Raw genomic sequence first — 16206 nt, 5'->3', positions numbered from 1 at the left:
CTTAAACCCCTTTCCTTTGTTCTTGGGCAGCCAGGAGTGTCCGAGGAATATCACACATATTCCACCGGGGAGGGGGGTGGGGGTGATGCCAGCCTGTATTTGCCCTCGCCGTGCCCCAAGCTCCCTCATTGCTTCCATCCGCCCCACCTGCCTCACTGGCCCCGTCGACCCCACCCCTTCCGTCTACCCCATCCGCTCCACCTCACATGGACCAGCCAGAGTGTGTGCAGGTGCACCTCTTTATGTTTCAAGAAGCCTGCCTCCACTGTGATGACTTCCCCGGTGGTCACAGCTCCTGCTTTGGGCAAAGGCCAGTAGATGCTTGGAAGGGTCTTGACCAACCTGAAGAGACTGGCAGATAAATTGCTTGCCTTTTCTCTAGAAGGTCTAGAGAGGCAGTGGTTCCCTGAAGATAACTCAGTGAGCCATCATCTTGCTGTTTCCTTTATAATCTGTGGCAAGCCAGAAAGAAAAACAAAAACAAAAAAACCCACCAACAGCAAAACCAAAGGGCATCACTCTGTATTTATTCCCCTTTCTTCCCACTGACACTCCTGCTCCTGCCTCTTACTCCTTCCCTGGGATTGCAGCCCTCACCCCATTCCCAGTGCACTGGTCTCTGGCTCAGTTTTCTGAAAGACACCATATCACCTCATGCAGAGGCCTAGCCATGCTGAGACAGAACTGAATGTTTGCCCTGTTAGAAAAAAACGTGAAACATTAAGATAGAAAAACAAAAAAATTCTTGTCGTTCCCCCTCTAGGTTTTGTGATTCAGTTCGGGCCTGTGCCTTTTATTGCCTTGAGCTATTTTACAGCTTTTAAACTGTAGGAAACTTACAATAATGCAACCAATTATTGCCCATAGAAATGCAACTAAATTTTGTCCTTTGGAATGCAGTTGCCCTGTTGATACTGACATCTATTTGTAGATTTATTTTAGCATTTCTGATTGCCTGTATACGAATGTGTCTGAACTCTGCCTTGAACTGGTTGTAATATCTTACGTGTTCCTCACAAGTTAAACAAAGTATGTGCCGTGTTGCCGTGTGGTTTTTTTTTTTTTTTTTTTTTTATATTTGCGTAGGACTCCTGACTTTGAAAACAAATGTCCTTTACAGCCCCCACCCCCAGCCTTTGCCTGGAGTCTGTCTGGAGCAGGTTTGGAAGGGCTTCCCTTACGTGTCTTTCAGCCAGAACACAGCACGGTGCAAAGTGTCACTCGTCTTCCTACTTGTTCACCGTAAACGGTGGCCGAACATGCCACCCCAAGACGGCCACCCCACTTTGGCATAAGATGATTTGAGCAAAAGGCACTTGAAAAACAGCAGGTACAAGAAGAACGTCCGTATCTCCCCCTTTCTTCCTGAGAGCAGGACACAGACCAGGGTGAAGTTGCTGTCCCTGCACCAGGGGGAAGGAAGTGGTCTTGCCAAGGGGACGGGAGCCCAGGACGGGAGAATTCTTGTTGAAATAACTCCTACCCAGGTATTTTGGATACTTTCCCACTGTCCCTTTCTGTTCACACTAGCATGAAACCTCTCGTTTTTGCCAGTCCTGGGTCTTCGTTCTCCTTATGAGGGCTCCCTCCCATGTGATGAAAAACTTACGTAAAATAAACTTGTGTGTCTTTCTCCTGCTAAGTCTCAGGCCCAGGCCAGAGACCCCAAGAGGGTTGAGAGAATGGCATTCCTCCCTCCACCAGACGGAGTGCCTCCGGAGCAGGACCCTGTCTGTCTTGCTTCCCTCCCACTGACTCCTCAGTCCCAGAGCCCCTCGGGCAGGAAGTGAGGACTGTCTGCCGAGTAAATGATCTGTGTCCACAGCACCCACCCATCTCCTTCCCACCTCAGCCCATTCGCACTCAGACCAGCATCAACATAAGGGAGGACAGTGGTTTGCTTACATGCATCCTTTAGGAAGACACGTGCCCTTACAGGGCTTGAGCGGCTGACAAAACAAGGACTTCTCTGTGTATACACTGGCACATACTAATGCTCCACGTTCCCAGTGGAGCTCCAGGAGCTAAAAATAACCACGCGTGTTGTTTTATACAGAAAAGAGGAAATGTGCAGCTTAGTTTGTAACATTTACTATTTTTGAAAACCTGATTTTGTTCCACATGTATTTTTAAAATGTCTTTGGAGATGTCCTTGCAGGAAAATGCACAATGCAGATTTCACCAAAGGTCCCTCCATTCTGTAATCCACATCTTCAGGAAACAATTGCTGGAGACCAGATACACTTGACCACGAGATGGGTTTTCGGGAAGCCGCCCAGATGCAGATCACCAGGGGTCATAGGAGGGCCAAAGGGCCCCGGGACCTCGGAAGCCAGGTCTCTGCCTCGTCTGCCCCCTGTGCAAGTAGGGGCACACGATCCCATGACCACAGGCTGACAGTGGGAGCACGGGCCTCTGTTATCCTGAGAGATGAGCGAGAGGTGACCGTCATGCAGTGTCGCTCTGACCGCCACTGAGCGCGGTCTTTCGTGAAAAGACGGGAGGGAGGTGTGTGTGCTATAGGTCTTCATCTCATACTGCGTATTTGCTCCTTAAGTGAGTGTGGGGAGGGTCTCGGTTTCTAAGGCTCCCCTGTAAGAGACGGCAGGCTATGATGGTCATGAGCCGGTGGTGTTCAGTGTTGTTCGCTGCCCTTCCTTCTCACAGGGACGCTGGAAGGTTAAAAAATATGTAAAGAACAAATGAAGTAAAAAGGAAGAGACACAAGTTGCCTACAGCACAGGAAGTTGGGAACGTGGGTGAGTAATCACAGACCACGGAGGTATTTCCATGAGCAAAGAGCACAGGGACTGCGGGTGGGGGTGTGGGTGTGGGTTTGGCAGAAGAGGGTCCCTGCTGGCTCTGGGCACATCAGAGGGCAGGGCTGCCTGGGCGTCTTCTGGGGGGTTCTTCCCCAAGGCCACCATGGTGGGCCCTTCCCATCAGGACCTCTCCTTCCAGATGCAGGGAGTTGGCTACATGGCTGGCCACTGCAGACCTGAGCAAATGTGTCTGGGGTATAGAGCCAGGGCGGTTGGGGGGAGGTGGGAAATGCATAGTATTTTGTAGTAAGGACAATGGCAACAAGATGTATGAAATGAGCATGTTTCCAAAGAAAGTCAGGGGTGATTTGGAAAATGTGATAGGGACAAACTGAGGCCTGATCTCAGTGGTAAGTACCTAGGAATTAACTTATCCAGAAAGACAGTGGCTTAATGTGGAAAATGCTCACTATCTCCCTGAGGTTATTAAAACAGTGAGCGAAAGAGACACCATCACCGGAAGGCAAAGACTGAATAGCATATGCGTTAATTCTCCTGGGTGTTAAAGATGTCGTATGAGTCACGACAAAATTATATCTCGATCTTTGAAGCCTGCTAATGTGATTCAGGCTCACCTGGAGAAGAAGTGAATGTGAAGAACCACAAGCACTTCGAGAGAAGAGGTCTCTCTTGAGGTCAGAGATTACTTATCAGACCTGCAGCTGTAGTCCAAGCTACAATCAGCCACAAAAGGTAGTGTGGCTGCAGGAGCCCTCATTTATATCAATGGAGGATCATAGATCACTCTGGAAAGAATCAGAATTTATGCAATAATTTTATGTGTTCATGTAACAAGCTACTAAATGTTAATAGGATCATCATTAATCAATGAAGAAAAGTTATTCAGTGAATCGTATGGGACCAAGAAATAAATTACATACCCTAAAAGTAGATCTTAGAATGTACTTAGAATGTACTAAATTCTAGGCAGATTTGATTTCAAAATAAAACCACAAAAGAACAAGAGGACAAGACAAAACAGGACTCTAAGTAGAAAACTCTAAGTTTTATCCACTGTAAGATGAAAATGTCATTTTTAAGAAAAAAATGTAAGCGAGCACACAAAAAACAGATTTGGATTGACATTGAAATTATAAATTAAGACAAAAATAAGGACGAAAAATTAGGAAGGTAATTTAATTATAAAAAATGTATAGGCATGCTCCCCTAGTATGTAAGAATTTCTTAGAAATGATTATCAAAAGGCAAAAGACATGAAAGACAAACACAAAAATGATAACAGTAAACACGGAAAAATGTTTAGCATCGTTACTGATCAAATCAGACTTAGATAGGAAATTGTTACTGACTTTATTATTATTTTTTTTTATTTTTATTTTTTTTAACGTTTATTTATTTTTGAGACAGAGAGAGACAGAGCATGAACGGGGGAGGGTCAGAGAGAGGGAGACACAGGATCCGAAGCAGGCTCCAGGCTCCGAGCTGTCAGCACAGAGCCCGAGGCGGGGCTGGAGCTCATGGACCACGAGATCGTGACCTGAGCCGAAGTTGGCCGCTCAACTGAGTGAGCCACCCAGGCGCCCCACTGACTTTAAGAGGATTGTATGCAGTGTTGGTAATGAGGCCTTTCAAGTTCTGGTGGTGTTGGTGGTAGGAAAATACAGACTTTCTTCAGCCTTAATTAATGAAAGATGTTGACACGGCTCCTCTTTTTCTCCTTCCCTTTCACTGTTCAGTCCTTTCCTAAAGATTTCAGGGCCATTCTTTTCAGGGAATGAGCCCAGGGGCAAGGGCAGGATGAGGCCAGCATGGTGGGTCATCACTCAGAGCTTCCTTGGAGGAGGCAGCATCCACCGGGGAGCCCGCAAGTAGGGGCAACCTGGCACTCTGCACACAGCACCCTGAGAGATTGGCCTGAGTACCCCTTTCACTAAAAGAAATGAGGACTTTTGGGGCCGACAGCTCATTTTGGTTTTGGAGCAGGGAAAGACGAGCAGGAAACATCAGACTGTGCGAGACAGGAAATGCTTCCCGAATGGTGGCAACACATCAGACACCACAGAAGCCAGTATGGAGGGTCCCACCTGCCAACTCTAGGACAATTGCAGCATCAGAATAAGTAAAATTAGGGACAGATTGCATATACTAGAAACCACACATTAAACTGATGTAAAGAAATGCACAAATAAGTTCAAAATTCCATGAGAAATGGAACATTGAAATAGACTCAAAGTTCCTCCTCTCAAAATTTTTTTTTTTTAAGTTTATTTATTTTGAGAGAGAGAGGGAGCACGCACGGGGGGGGGGGGGGTCGCAGAAGAGGAGAGAGAGAGAATCCCAAGCAGGCTCCGTACTGTTAGTACAGAGGCCAGCGCAGGGCTCAAGCTCACGAACCGTGAAATCATGACCTGAGTTGAAATCAAGAGTCGGATGGTCAACTGACTGAGCCACCCAGGTGCCCCTCTCTCAAAATTCTTATTAACTGCAAAGAAAATAAGTGGAGAAGACTAGGGGACACGGGGATAGTCAGGTGACAGGAACATCATCCGTAAGGGGACAAATTGCCACCTGATGTGTGATAGGACAGTTCCTTGTGCAGCATCCCTGCTAGAGGTGCATCTAATCATGACGAGACATCACACAAACCCAAATGGACAAGTGCTCCACAAAATAACTGACCTGTGTTCTTCAAATGCACCAAGATCGTGAGAGTCCAGACGAGACTAAGAGCTTCTCCTGACTGAGAAGAAAGAGGGTAAAGAAGCCAGCACACAGCTCTAAGCTGGACCTTCTTTCTCTAATGGCAGCATGGGGACAAATGGCAAAACTTGGATGCAGCCCAGGATTAGGTTAGTGCAGTGTAACAGGATTAACAAAGCATCGTGTCCCTTTCCTGGTTTGATTTTGATGGTTGTGCCGCCCTGATGTAGCACAGCGTCCTTGTTTGTGGAAAGATTTTGGGGGTGATGGAGCCTTCCAGTCAGCAGCTTATTTTTAGAGCAGTCAGACAAAAATCCTTGCACCGCATTTGCAACCTTTGCATAGGTTTGAGATTGTCACCCGCACCCGCGTAAACACACGCACGCACACATGCATGCATGCGCACACACAAGCACACAAGTGTGTGCACACGCGTGCATGAGCACACGTGGGCACACGCACACACGTATGTGTGAGCATGCACACATGCACGCACACACACGCAGCCTTGGAGTAAACAGACATGCTCTTTGGCCCAGCAGTTCTACTTCAGGAATCTTTCCTAGGACAGTAGCTAGAGTCCCCCACCCAAGCTGCGTGCAGGAAGAGGTTCACTTCATTATCGTGACACGCTGGAAACCAGGTGAGTGCCTACTAGCAAGGAGGTGCGTCCTGACGCAGTCATGTGGTGAATGTCTGTTTCATCACTAGGAGCCGTGTTTATGAAGAATGTTGGACAACAGTGGAATCTGTCCACAGCATGCTGTTCATGGAGGTAAGTTTACAGACTAGTGTAGCAAACGTTTTCCCGGTCAAACAAGTACGCAGAGATGTGAAGGTCGGGGAGGTTCGGGACAGCAGGCGGACTTGGTATGAGATTCGGCACGCACAGAGACAGGAGGATGGAGGAGGGGGAGGGGCTAGGTCACCTTTAGGAAGCAGGGCGACGGGGGACCCTCCCAGGCTTACTTATGGCTGGACCTTCCCTTGGGAAACCAGCCCCAGGATCCGCTCAAACTCAGAGTCTGGTGGCGGTTGGACTCTCACAAGCCCCCCAAGCTGGGCACACTCCCACGGCCGAGCACGAAAGGAAGTGAGCCTTCCAAGGACGTGGCTCCCATGTCTCCCATGGCCTCTGGGCTGCAGCTGGGGCTCTCAGGGAGTGTTGCGTTCCCCAGGCTGGACCACACGCTCCCCACCCTCCATGCTGCTCCTTCCGCATACGGCCACCCTCTGGAAGGACAGCACTCTCCCCCAGACTCCCACCGTGACTCTCCTGTCCTGAGTGGACCCCATCCCTCTGTGGAAGGGAGCAGCCTCAGTGCAGGCCCAGGCTCTGGGAGGAAGCTCCAGGCACAGCTGCCAACAGTGAACATTCAGGAGCAGCCAGCAGCCAACGCAGGGCCATGGTGACAGGTGCTGTGGACAGGTCTCTGTCACTGGGCGTGTCCACCCTGATTAGCGTCTGCATCTCCAGCCTGGCTTGTCTTGGGCCCTGCCTGCGCCAGCCTGTCATTTGCCAGGAACTGGAGACGGGGAGCTTCTGTAATGAGAAGATAGTTGTCAAGCTCTGTTTCTCTCCAACACCCGAAGCTCCCGACAAGGATTATAATCGAAGCCTGATTTGCAAGGACATGAACCCATTCTCTGGTGGCTGTGAGATGCTGCTTCTCGGGGTCTCTGGGTCCAGCGTGTGGGGGGTGGGGGGCTCAGAGGAGGATTCAGGTGCAAGAGAAGCAGCCCCAAATGATCTGGGCTCCCACAGCAGGGCCGGTGCCTGTGGGCCTGGGGTCAGGCTATAGGAGTTCAGAACCCAGCAGTTAGTTACTCTCTCCATGCCTCAGTTTCCCCAACTCTGCAATGGGTGTAATAACAATACTTACTACTTCATAGACCTTTTAAGAAGCAACTACAATATGTAGAAACTCCCAGAGCAGAGGCTGGCACAGAGGGAACTCACTCTGAAGTGTTAGCTGACTGTAAGAGCAGCCTAATGTCAGTTCTAATAACAGAGTAGGCACCAGGCATGTGTGGGGCCCTTGCTTGGCCTCTGGCCACTCAGTGCAGAGCAGGTGAAGGGCTCTGGGCTGGAGTTTTGTCACTGCCCGTAAGAAACACAGCTACCCGTTGGTTGCTTCCTAAAGGATAGACAGTGAGAGGGGTCCAGGGTTACCCCACTCACCCCAACCATTTGGCACAACCTGCTCTGGTGCCCCAGGTGCCCCTGTAATTGATCTAATTAGCCTGGACCATGAGAGGCCAGGGAGCTGGGCTGTGACCTGCGTTTCGCAGCCAAGGGTGGACTGATGGATGTGTCTAGCAGGCCCAGCCCCTCAGCAGCTCTCCTTAGTGGTATTTTCTGACCCATCTGGGAGCAATGACTGGCTGGAGCCCTGGGCCTCACAACAAGGTTGTTTCCCCTTCCTTGGACTCACAGGGCAAGCGGCGGGGTTGGGATGTGTCCCTTGATGGTGGCCCAACTTGAGGGGTCCCTGGGCTCCCAGGAGACAGCCAGCCTGGGGGAATCTCCTCCTGACAGGAGTCTCACTGGACGGACACCTGCACTTCTAGTGGTGGAATGAGGATGAGGGATGTGCACTTTCTGGCCAGATCGAGGCCCAGGCTCACTGGCCAGTGGTCTTCTGCCACCCTCTGCAGTTCTCCCAGGCAGACCCCAGCACAGAGATGCAGGTAAGGCTGGAACTAGAGGGAAAGTTGTAGCCTCAGTGCATATGTGAGAATATAGGGAAACCTAATCACTGATAGGTTCAGCATTTGTCGTGCATTAGGAAAGGAGAAGTAAAACTACAGGTGACCCTTGAGTAACATGGGTTTGAACTGCATGGGTCACTTATACAAGGGTTTTTTTCCTTCAATAAATACAGTGCAGTACTTTAAATGCACTTCTTCTTCCTTATGATTTCTTAGTAACATTTCTTCTTTAGCTTACTGTACTGTAATAATACAGTATGTAATACGTGTAACATACAAAATATGTGGTAATCAACTGTTTTATGTTATCAGTAAAGCTTCTGGTCAATTGTAAGGTATGAGTAGTTAAGTTTCTGAGGTGTCAGAAATTACACATGGATTTCCAACTGTGTGGGGAATTGGTGCCCCTACCCCCGTGTCGTTCCAGGTCAGCTGTGTTCTATAATACCTATACGTAGTGAACCCAGTGCCTGAAATGGAAAGACTGACAGTACTAAGTATCAGCACGGGTGTGTAGCTGCCGAGATTCTGCGGGTCTGCAAGTGGATGCTTGTAAGTGCATGGGATCTTTTTTATTTCTGGATCTGAGTACAAAGTACACACGTGTTTTCACTTTATAAAGCTTTTGTGTATGTAAGCCACACCTCAGTAAAAACGTGTATTTATTTATTTTATTAAAAAATTTTTAATGGGGGCACCTGGGTGGCTCAGTCGGTTGAGCGTCCGACTTTGGCTCAGGTCATCATCTCACAGTCCATGGGTTCGAGCCCCGCGTCGGGCTCTGTGCTGACAGCTCAGAGCCTGGAGCCTGCTTCGGATTCTGTGTCTCCCTCTCTCTCTGCCCCTCCCCTGTTCACGGTCTGTCTCTCTCTGTCTCAAAAATAGATAAACGTTAAAAAAATTTTGAGACAGAGAGAGAGAGAGAGAGAGAGAGAGAGAGAGAGAGAGAGAGAGAGAGAGGCAGAGCATGAGTAGGGGAGGGGCAGAGAGAGAGGGAGACACAGGACCTGAAGCAGGCTCCAGGCTCTGAGCTGTCAGCACAGAGCTCGACGCGGGGCTCGAACTCACATACTGTGAGATGATGACCTGAGCCGAAGTCGGAGGCTTAACTGACTGAGCCACTCAGGTGCCCAAAAATGTGTATTTAGAGAAAAAAAAAAAATGAAAACACATTGACAGTGGGGCCTGCAGTACTGACCTGAGCGAGGCCCCTCTGTGACCTTGGATAGCCCCTTTCTTGCTCTGGAACTTGTTTTCACAATTGCAAAGCAGAGGAGGCCACATAGATCCTGCTGTTATTCTGACACAATGAGGTGGCACCCCAGTTGCCCCTCCGAGGTGGGACGCACCAGCGCACACTGTCCCAGGGACCCCTTGAGAGCAAGGCCACCCCAGACAACCGTCCACGTGGGCAGGGGCTCCAGCACATGTTGGAGCGGTGGGGTAGCAAACGTCAGGGGGCTCCTGGCTCCAGCGTGCGGGCACTAATACAAAACCCAGTTTTGCACAAATGCGAAGCATCAGGCCTGGAAATAGGCCTGGTTTCCCCCTGCGCCCTGATTGCACAGGAATGTTTCCTTCTCTGCTGGCCCTGCAGAAGTCTCTTGTCAGTATTATCTACTCCTTTGGTGTTCCTCATTTTGTTCAGGGAGAGAGGGATGCCTGCGGGATCCACGGCTCTTGCCACGGCTCCCCCCGAGGGCCTGGAACGTCCCATTCTTGTGTATGGACACAGTAGCATTTTCCACACTGTGTCCATTTGCATCTGGCCAGCAACTAGCATCAGAGCCCGAGCCCCTGTCTGTGGGCATCTTCACCATGACCTTGACCTTAGGGCCCCATGGCCCTGAGCAGCCTGGCTCAGTCACCCATGACTCATGAAGTCCACAGACTCCCACTTCCTTTGGATTGTCTAGAATTGGCCCATCCGTCAGGCTGATCGCATTTTCCACTTGGAGAGAGAGAGGGGCCTCCAAGCGAACCCTCCGCTGCCGAGAGGGTGGTTGGCCCACAGATCTAGGCTGAGGCCGTGACCTTCACCCAGGAGCACAGTTCCCATTTCCTGTCAGACCCCCTCCCAGTAGCTGAGAAGGAGTCTCTGACCGTTGCTGAAATGCCCATTGGTTCAGGAAATCTTTTACTAATATATAAACACCCAGACAACATGTGTCAGTCTGCTACGGACTGAAATTGTGTTATCACGTTTGCTTCCAAAACATCCCCTTGCCCGAGCGGCCCCAGGCCTGTGGGCGGCAAGAGCGCCGTCTCACAGAAGGGCAGACACAGCTCCCCGAGTGAGGCAGGCTGCTCAGCCTCACAGAGGTGGCCCTGGTGCTGGCCGCAGTCCCCAGCATCCAACGCCAGGCAGTGCTCACTAATTTGCTCCTTTTTCCAGTTTCCTTGTTCATTCCTTCTTCCTTTTGTTCACTCAAAAGGGTTAGCTGCGATTCACCTAGCACCCAAGTCACCCATTTAGAGGGTAGACTCCTGTGGTCTTAGTGTGTTCATAAATGCGTGTAACCACTGGCCACGGTAAATTCTGGAACATTTTCACCAGCACAGTGCCCGTATGCTTTAGCTAGCAGTCCACAATGACTATACGGCCACAGTTGGCCAGGTGTAGTGGAGAGCCACCTGTGGCTTGGCTCCTGGTGCCATGGACCCTGACCTGCCCTTGCTGGTACCCAGCTCAGCTCCAGCTCTGCTGTGCTTGCCAGCCCTGCCCAGCTCCTGGTACAGAATGCCTGCTTAGGGGCAGGAATGTGGGACTGGGGCCTCGTTAAAGTGGTCCAGACCTGGGTAAAACACGAACATAAAATAGGAATCGCATAGACAGGCCTCATCTTAACTATTGCAATGGCACCTGCCCTACGTTCTCCAAGGTCATAGCACAGTTTGCCTTAAAACCTCCCATGGTGGCTGTGATGCTTGACGTGGCATGGGACCCAGGGACCCTACCCCCAGTTAAAATAGTTACTGAGGCCCTCAAGGGGCCTCAAGGGATCAAAATCAGGCCCTCAAGGATTGAGACCTTAGGCAAGTGAAGGGCGATTACTTCCACACTTGTCCAGTCAACAGCCTGCCAACCAGGAGAGCATAGTCCCTTGGTAGTGGCCACCACCTCACTGCTGGGGGCCCGCAGTGAAGCCCCGCACCCAACATTACTGAAGTCGCTGAGCCCATGTGACAGGAGCTGATGGGGATTTTGCTGTTGCAGATTTGACCGATCGGTTCTATGGATGCCCATTTCAGCCGCAGTGTCTTTATGCTGGCAGACATCTTGGCCTGTGCTCACCACCCTGCAGTTTCTCTGCCCCTGGGAGCCGAGGCTGTAAGGCCCTGGGCACCACTGCTCCCTCCTTCCCAGAGACACACCCTGGACAGACTGTGGGGCCTGGGCAGCTGAGTCTGGATTTGGGGTTGCCACTGGCCCTGCTCCTTCATCCAGGAGCTGTGGCTCAAGAGAGTGAAGCATGCAGACATTTTTGCTAGCCTGGCAGCGTCCCCTTGCCCGCAGGCAGAAGGAACCCTCACATAGGGTGGGCAGAGAAAGCACTTCGGGGCACCAGCAGGCTGAGCTGCCTTCTGGCTACAGAGCGGTGTCCGAGGCAGGCATGGGCCCACCCCCCTTGTTCCCCCAGTGCATTCGGGCAAGGCTTGGCTCCTCTGGGAAGACAGCTGATCTGGGAATGAGTCCATCTGGGATGGAGTTCAAGCTCTGTACTCACCAGCTTCATCATCCCTTGACCTTCAGGTGCAAGCCCCAGGTGGGCCCTCCTCCTGAGGCTCCCTGTCCTCTGCACACCTCAGGCTCTGTCTGGGGCATGTGGTCGGAAGGGGTGCCCCCCACCCCCCCAGCCCTTGCCAAGGAGGATGCCCACCCTCGTCCAACCCAGACAAAACCTGCTGTTCCCAGTGTTACTGTAGGAACAGATTCAGGACAGGGCTGAGCTCCTCCTCCCTGGTAACTTGGAGATCCCGAAGACAGCTGGCATTCTGCTAGGCCCCTGCCATGCCGAGGCATCCGATGGCAAAGGGCACTGCACCTGAGCACAGCACTGCCACTTGTCACCCAGGGGACAGGGCCCTGTGCTCCCAGGACTGTCAGGCACATTCTGGATGCTTTACTGCTACTAAGGTTGTGGGCGGGCGGGGGGGGGGGAGGTAGCTGCTGGGGGAGGGAGTCAGACTATGAACATGTTAAAAGTCAGGGGGGGTGTAAAGTTATTGCACATAAATATTCTGCAAACAGCTGCCTAGAATATTCCTTATATTGGAAAGTATGCTTTGAGGTCATTACTCAGGATTTTATAGGCCGTTTCTTGGCTGAGCCCCAGGATGGCTTATGGCTTTGCAAAAAGGCGACGCCACGTTTTATGAATGACAGGTGGCTTTTATCACACCTCTGCATTATCACTATGGTAATAGGGCTGTGGCGATGCCCTGCGGCCGGGGGCACCTGAGCGGGTGCAGCGGGCACAGCCTGCAGGTCTGGCCTTGAGTAGGGGTCCCCGGACGACACTGACTGAGGTCCATTTCCCAGTCTGTTTTCCTGCCAGTGGAGTCAGTGCAGCAGAACAGCTGCTGGTGCCCCTGTATCTGGGCACAGCCCTGAGGCACAGCCCTGAGGCGGGCCGGCCTCCGCGGGGATTGGCTGCCACCCCCCCCCCCCAACCCGAGGGCCCCGCACTGAGGTCTTTGTCCTTCCTCCTCCCTCCTCTGCCCAGTGGCCATCTGCATGGACCGACCTGGCCATCCCATTCTCCCTATCAACTCTTGTCTTTCTTTTTTTCTCTGGCTGTAATCCAGGCCTGGCATGTAGGGGTGAGGGACTGACACTAACTGTGGCCAGATCTGCTCCAGCCCTGTTTTCATTGTAGCAGAATTATTTAAAAAATATTTTTAAGTGTTTATTTATTTTTGAGCATGAGAGAGAGAGAGAGAGCGTGAGCAGGAAAGGGACAGACAGAGAGGGAGACACAGAATCTGAAGCAGGTCAGCTCTCAAGAGCTGTCTGCCCAGAGCCTGATGAGGGGCTCAAACCCACAAACTGTGAGATCATGACCTGAGCCAAAGTCGGACGCTCAACCGCCTGAGCCAGCCCCACAGCAGAATTACTTTTAATAAATATATTTATTTCGCAACCTGGGAGAAATCACTGCATTTGACCAAAAGAGGCGTGACTTACGATTTGAAAATCAGCCCTCCTCAGAAAATAAAGAAAAGATGGACACACACATTCCGGGCTCTTCACATGACTTCCAGAGAGTATCAGAAAGAAGCCCGGGGAATGGGGACTAATCCACGGCTGATACTGTTGTTTTTCCAGCAGGTCACAGGGCAATGAGTCAAGAAGCAGAGCTAGGCTGAGTCAAGGCCACAGCCCAGGAACTGTGGTGAGAGACCTGGTGACTCTGTGGACTGGCCCTAGAGGAGCAGGGGTCAGGGTTCTGGGGGCAGGGGTAGGAGGGAGGGGGATGGGGCAGGTGGGGAGTGTACTGGCAACAGCAGGCAGGGCTGGAGACTGGGGACAAGGGCTGTGACTATCTGGAGGGTGTCAGGTGTGCCGAGGTGCTGCTCCCTCCCTGAGACTCACAGCCAGCAGACGGGCTGGGTAAAACGAAGGTGTCTACAGAATACCTCCGTGCCACACTTATTCTGCAAGGTGGATGGGCCCGCTCACCCTCACAAAGCCTAGCGTTTCCTGGGGCATTGAGCTGTGGTCCATCAGCTTCAAACAGGAGCAAAGTCGAGTGTTTGGAATGAGAGAGAGAGCTCTTGGGCCCCACAGCTGCTCCTATGGGAAGGGTGGGGAGGTCGGACCGAGGCCCAGCTTGCAGCATTCCAGGAGCGTCTCCATGCCCCTGGGCTGGCTGCTCCCCACTCTGGAGCCATGTGACTGGCCAAGCTGTTGAGCCACCCCAGCCAGGGTGTCCCATCGGTGATGGGGTGGCAGCACCCCTCTGAGTGTGGGTCCTGAGGCCCCGAAGCCCCTCGGCTGTGGCACGGCCAGCACACTCTGAGGCTCTTGGCTCTCGGCCCAGGTCCCCTCCTCACTTCCTCCCACTCTGTCACCCAGGCAGCTCAGTGGGACCACTGGACAACCCCATGGGGTCTGTGGGGCCTCCTTTAGAGATGGCCAGGCTGGGCCGAGTGGAGGGCTGCACGGGGCAAGCAGAGCATGGGGCCCCTCTCACTCTCCCTGACCGTGGCAGAGCTGCCGTGTGGCCCTCCGTGCCCCTCCCCAGTGACGGGTCTGGCTGGGACAGGGAAGCTTGCCTCACCTGGGTCTCAGACTTTCAGCGCTGAAGAAGACAAGGGCAGTGTAAGGAGAGTGGAAGGCCCCTAACTCACGCTGGGAAGTCAGGACAGGCTTCTTGGGGGAAGAAGGAACATTGAGATAGTCCTGGTGGATGAGGCGGGGTGGGGGCTGGGTCCGGAGGGGCTGCACCTGGGTCCGGAGGCAGCAGGGAGAGCCCTGTGAGGGGCACTGAGTGGGGGAGGGGTGGGGTGCCGTCTAGAGAAGCCTCCGGGTGTGGAGGGGAATAGAGGTGGCAAGGAGCTGAGCACGGGGCTGGGCCAAGGAGCGGCCACGAGGTGGAGGGGAGACTAAGTCAGGCAGGTCCTGCGGAGACTTCAGGTCGGGGTGGAAGGGGCTGATGTTGAAGGGAAGAGGGGCACGGCCCCTTGGCCAGAGCTGGAAGTTGTGCCGAGACCCGGAATCTGAAATGGAAGAGGCCTGCCAGGTGCCCTCTGTCGCTGCCTTCTCCCCGCGGTGCCCACCCCAGCCCCAGCCCTGGACCAGCGGACTATGGCTGTTCACGAGGCTGCAGTGTCCCTTACCAGACAGCAGTGTATTCTCATCAGTGCCACGAAGCCATGTGACTTTGAAGCAGATGAAATGGACACTTTCCCCAAGCGTGACCCAGAGGATGTGAAGTTCATGCCGGAGGCAGTTCTAAAATTGGACGGGTAACTGCTGCTTCTGCTTCCTGTGATGGTTTTTGTAAGATCACACCACACTCACTCCTTCGCAGAAAACAACTAGAAAATCTGTACAGAGTGCAAACAGGAGCCTCGTGAGGGTACCGAGGAGCAGACAGCGCAGAAGAGAATGCTCCTTTCCACCTCCAGCTGGGCCACGTGCAGGGGCCACGTGCAGTTGGGCCGTGCGGGAGCCAGTCTGAGGGGGAAAGCCGCTCTTTGTGGCCCGGAGAATGAGATCAATGCGGCTGACGGAGCTTGGCCACTGCGGTTTGGGGAAGAAATGTCCAGGGAATCTGCACCCCTGCCTGACCGGACCGCATGCACACGGCATTCCGGAAGCAGCCGGGCAAGGACAAGACCTGAACGGACGCTGGAGCTGCGGCCCCAGGGACCTGAGTTAGCGCAGCTGACATCACCACCCGCTGAACCAAATGAGACACAGCACTGGCAAAAAATAACAGAATCCAGAGCCGCCTCCAGACCACATTCACAATGTGGACGTGATTCAAAATCGCCACCCGACATGCAAAAGACTAAGTCAGTGGGACATATTCCTCAGAGAAAGGAACGTGAACGAAGAGAGAGCCCAGGGTGCCCCAGGGTTAGGACAGCAGGTGGGGCTTGTACTTCATGCACCACGACTCTCGGCGGCTAGCTGCAGAGACATTGGCGTGATGTCCCCTTGACAAGTGACACTGTAGGACTTGCACCGGGACCTTCTTTGTCCCTGGGTCAGAAATCTATTTCATCTCATAATAACACAGCTACTACAGCTCTTTCAGCTAGCGTTAGTGGTAGGGTTTTCCAATCTCTCTTAATTTTTTTAAAATTTATTTATTTGAGGGAGGGGCAGAGAGAGAGAGAAGGAGAGAGAGAGACTCCCAAGCAGCCTCCACGCCGAGTGTGGAGTCCAACACGGGGCTCGATCCCACAACCCTGGGATCATGACCTGAGCTGAAATCAAGAGTCAGACTCTTAACCGACTGGGCCACCAGGAGCCCCTTATTTGTGTCTTTCTATTTAG

General features: G+C 52.4%; 1 long non-coding RNA gene across 4 annotated transcripts in view; it reads left to right on the top strand.

The window, feature by feature from the left end:
• Positions 1 to 16206, top strand: part of LOC105261295 — a 55692-nt gene that overhangs the window by 12670 nt on the left and 26816 nt on the right. For 2 of the 4 annotated variants that reach the window (XR_006591272.1, XR_006591273.1), the window contains exons 3-5: positions 1193 to 2759; positions 6195 to 8747; positions 13525 to 13591. This is a non-coding gene — a long non-coding RNA (uncharacterized LOC105261295). Of the gene's footprint in view, positions 1 to 1192; positions 2760 to 6194; positions 8839 to 13524; positions 13656 to 16206 lie in introns of those variants that run through there. The other 2 variants (XR_006591274.1, XR_006591275.1) reach the window with 2 other exon arrangements.

The sequence above is a fragment of the Felis catus genome, chromosome E3, assembly GCF_018350175.1.
Source record: "Felis catus isolate Fca126 chromosome E3, F.catus_Fca126_mat1.0, whole genome shotgun sequence".
Taxonomy (NCBI): domain Eukaryota; kingdom Metazoa; phylum Chordata; class Mammalia; order Carnivora; family Felidae; genus Felis; species Felis catus.
This window is presented reverse-complemented; position numbering and strand designations above follow the sequence as displayed.